Source organism: Idiotropiscis lumnitzeri, chromosome 5, assembly GCF_059441095.1.
Source record: "Idiotropiscis lumnitzeri isolate Australia: NSW breed Sydney's pygmy pipehorse chromosome 5, RoL_Ilum_1.0, whole genome shotgun sequence".
Taxonomy (NCBI): Eukaryota; Metazoa; Chordata; class Actinopteri; order Syngnathiformes; family Syngnathidae; genus Idiotropiscis; species Idiotropiscis lumnitzeri.
Window position 1 is genome coordinate 9,523,247 of NC_142395.1, and position 3,942 is coordinate 9,527,188.

The window sequence follows — 3,942 nt, forward strand, 5'->3', positions numbered from 1 at the left end:
GCTCCAGGTCACCCATGACCCTACTGAGAACAAGCAGTTAAATGGATGGTTGTATTACTGGTTTTGTATAACGCAGAGTCACATTAGGTCACGTAATTTAACATTTCAAACTGATCCATGTATTGAAGGCGTGTATGTTGTAGGAGCGGATCGTGCTTCTTTCCAAAGTGAAATCACCAACTGCTGGCCTCACAATATGCATGTCATGTCATTTTTTTTTCAGATTCTTGTTACTTCAACTTACTCTAAATCAGAGGTATTCAATTAAAAGTCACAGAGGTCCACGACTAAAATTTCTTCCAATTAAAACGTCCGAACCAAAGTCCAACTTCCCTTAATGTCTAGCCTATGTTCACATTTTTATATAGTTTCAATATTTAGTCATTTTCAACAGAGCGCACTTATATACTAAATATTTAGCAATGTTCCCATTAAACACCTTTGCCAGTCAAACAAATATAAGGCGTTTATTTCACATTCAAGAAAATGTGGCTCCAGGAACCTAAGTTTGCCACTTCCAGAAAAAAACAGTCAAATATCTCCTGCAGAAATATATCAAGCGCTAAGCATTGAGTTAACATATTTTACCTTTTTTTCTTAAATCAAAGAGTTATGAGCCTAAAAAAACGGAAAGCCTAATTATCCGAGTAAAACAGGTCAACATGTTCAGTACACAATCAATAAAAATGGCTGTCCTCATGAAAAACTAATTCAAAATGAGCTTTGACACCACCTTTTCTTTCTAATATTTTTTTAACTTCTCTTAATGAGAAAAATTAGTTTGTGACTGCTCTGCCAGTAACTTAATTCTGGGTTGGAACGGAGTCAGGGCCATTGGGATTTGGTAGATTATTTCACACATCTGCCAGGATGGCCGAGTGGTCTAAGGCGCCGCGTTCAGGACCCAGTCTCCCCAGGAGGCCTGGGTTCGAATCTCGAATTTCCCCATTGTGGGACTAATAAAGGGCAAATTATTATTATTATTATCTGGCCTTTGTGTTTTCCTTTAAATAATGTTTGTGCATCCGCATTTAAGCACTCCTTCACAACTTCCCCATCACTTGAACGTTTTTTATGTTTTCCCAAAATCCATGATACTTTTAGTGAACATTGAAAATGTAAAAATCTGTTATACTGAACTCGAAGTTCGATGTTTTTGCATGCGCTCACCGCAAACTTCTGCGGATAACTTTGCAAAAAAGTTTCGGAGCATATGATGCACACTGGTTTTGAATCGGCTGCAGCCAGAACGAAACTAAATTTCTCCGTCCATTCATTTAAAACAACACGCATCGACCTTGCTAACTTTTTAGCAAGGCATACTGTCAGCAGCACTCTCTTCCGGTCTGCTGCGCAATTGGCAGTGGATCGTAAACAAACGATTTGATTGGCTCAAATCAGTGACGCCTTTTCCATATTAACTAGAATTGCAGCGCCAACGTTTGCGAATGCGCCCTGAAAAAAATTCATCATAGATTGGTCATGGGTCCGGTCCGAACCATCGCGTGGTCCGGGTCCGGACCGCGGTCCGCCATTTGGTGATGCCTCCACTACACCATCAGTGATGTCTGTCCAAATAATATTCTGTCTTATTTGGCCATGCAACATTCTGATATATTTAAATATGTTTAATACTCAAGAGTATCGAGTAGTAGTAACTGCCCAAACAAACTAAAACATATGAATCACTCAAGTCACAAGACTCCTCCAAACATCACAATGTTGTCTTAGTTGCCTCATTGTTGTTGTAGAAGCTATTTTGTTATGAATAATTGATTTTCTTCTCAGGAAAAGGAGTGGCTGCTTAATTGACATCCCAAAGCTTTTTTGTTTCAGAAGGTTTATAATGCTCGGTTCAATTATTAGACACACCTGAAGAAGTAGGAGTTGAGTCACATTTTGTGGCTCACTAAATATACAGTCGCCCTACTTGATGGCAAACATAATCACAGTCACAGGAAATTTTATAATAATAATTAAAAAAAAAAAATCAGCATCATTATACTCAACTAGATACTCAACCTTAAAGGGGAAGTCACCCCCCAAAAAATCTTTGCCGTAAAATATTTTATGCACCTTCACTAGTCTAAACATGGCATTCTGATTAATATTGCATTTGCGGAATATTAGTTAAGCAGCAAATCTTATCACTTTTTGAGGACTGAAAAGGACATCGCAGTTGCTCAGGGCTCAGGTAATGACCAATCACGGCTTAGCTGTTTTCTGATGGTGTTCGAAGCTGATTTGTTGTTAACTCTGCATTGAGCAACCGTGATGTCATTTTCCGTCGACAGAAAGTGACAAAATGAACGCTCCTTGAGATGGCTAATAATGAGTGGATTTTACTGCTTAACTCATATTCTGGAAACATAATATTAATCAGAATGTCATGTTTAGTCCTGTGGGGTTGCATAGAACATATTTTTGTAAAGAAAATTCTGGGGTTGACTTCCTCATTAATGTTAAAAAATGTGAGTTGTAATTTATCTTATTTTAATTGAGTATCCCTTGTCGGGTAAAAGCTTGTCTGCCACTCTGCATGTACATACACTATGTTCGATGTTATGGGTGATGTCATGTGTACTTGACTTCATTTTATTCAAAACGAACTAACTACTTTGTTGGCGCATTCAAAAATAAAACTGTAATCCCGACTGTGCAAATCATTTGCAGACCTAAATGCAGACAGAGTTGTCAAATTTTGCACCGATTTCCCGCATGCCCCCAGTGCATATCAATGAATCTCCAGGAGGGATATATTTGTTGCTTAGCAACACCTCCAGTTTGCACCATGCTACATTATGTTCAAAATTGTGATACACTTCATGAATTACAGCAAAGTTAAATCGCAGTTGGACTAGTATTATAGTTATGAGTTGTTCTCTTTAATCTTCACTCTAAAGTGAAGAAAAGTGACACATTTAAATGTAATAATATGCTGAAGGGAGGCCGGCCTTGGGGCGATACAAATGCCAGGAGTCCAGATGGTAGAATGCATGTTATTGTTAGTTTTGAGAACCTTTTAAACAGCATTAGCACTCTGGCAAAAGCAAACTTTACCATGTTACAACACCAAGTAAAAACAAATTGCACCGGATTGTTGTAATTACAATAATAGAACACACAAAATCAAACCAACTATTCAAATTCAAAGATCAAAAATACTTTGCTATATTACTTTCACTTTTAACATAACATAAAATAAACCACTGACTATTTTGCAGCAGCTCAACCATTTTCACGACTCATAATCACACATGTGGTGCAATTAGTATGTCATATTCAGGGCTAGACTCCCCTAATATACACCGCAACTGTTTAAATGATTCACATATTTCATTTATTTGACTCGTCCTCTTGTCAAACGCCTTCATTCCCATTATGACATATTGTGGTTTAACACATAAATGTACCACCCAGATAAAGAAATTGAACATTTTGGGGAGAAAGTGAGGATACGACTTCTAAGAAAGCCAATGTTTGAGCGAGGTTTGAGCTTTGTTTCACAAAAAACGTTTTCATGGGGGAGGAAGAGAAGGGGAATCAAACTGATATTTAGCCCCTACTGGCTTTTTTCCCCCTGCTTTTGTTTTATGCAAAGCTCTTTTTACCACATGGTAGTGACAGATTGTTTGAGCTGAAAGGAAAAGCCATTCGAAGCTAATTAAGCAGCCATTCCAGCCTCTATTCGCAGGCAGGAGGGAGAGGAGCGCCGGCATTTGTCAGCACTGAATCCAACGTGGGTTTAATTGACAGCACCGCACTCTGACTGACGGCTTCTCCTGCACTGGGCCAATTACAAGCTGTGGAGGAAGACAGCTAAGACCTTATTGGATAACACGTATTGCTTGGGGGCGGGACGACCCACGTGGTGTTGTGCACAGAAGGCAGCACGTCATAGGCTGATGTCCTCAAGAACAGAAGCGTGGTTGCACACTGACT